The following is a 204-nucleotide window of genomic DNA, read 5'->3' as shown; positions in this document are numbered from 1 at the left end:
GGCTGGCCCGCAGGAGCCATGAGTCTAGAAGCTGTGTCCTCTCATCCCCAAGTCGGCTGCAAACGTCTTCCCAGGGTTTGGAAAGATGGCCAAGTCTTGTTCGTGCTGGGATGGACGCCTGACCCAGGCTGGGCCGGAGCTGTTCCAGCGCCCCGTCACTCCACCCACCACCACCATTAAATAACACCATCCTACCTCCGAAAA

The sequence above is a fragment of the Neophocaena asiaeorientalis genome, unplaced genomic scaffold, assembly GCF_003031525.2.
Source record: "Neophocaena asiaeorientalis asiaeorientalis breed wild unplaced genomic scaffold, Neophocaena_asiaeorientalis_V1.1 scaffold84, whole genome shotgun sequence".
Lineage (NCBI taxonomy): Eukaryota > Metazoa > Chordata > Mammalia > Artiodactyla > Phocoenidae > Neophocaena > Neophocaena asiaeorientalis.
Note: the sequence above shows the minus strand (reverse complement) of the source record.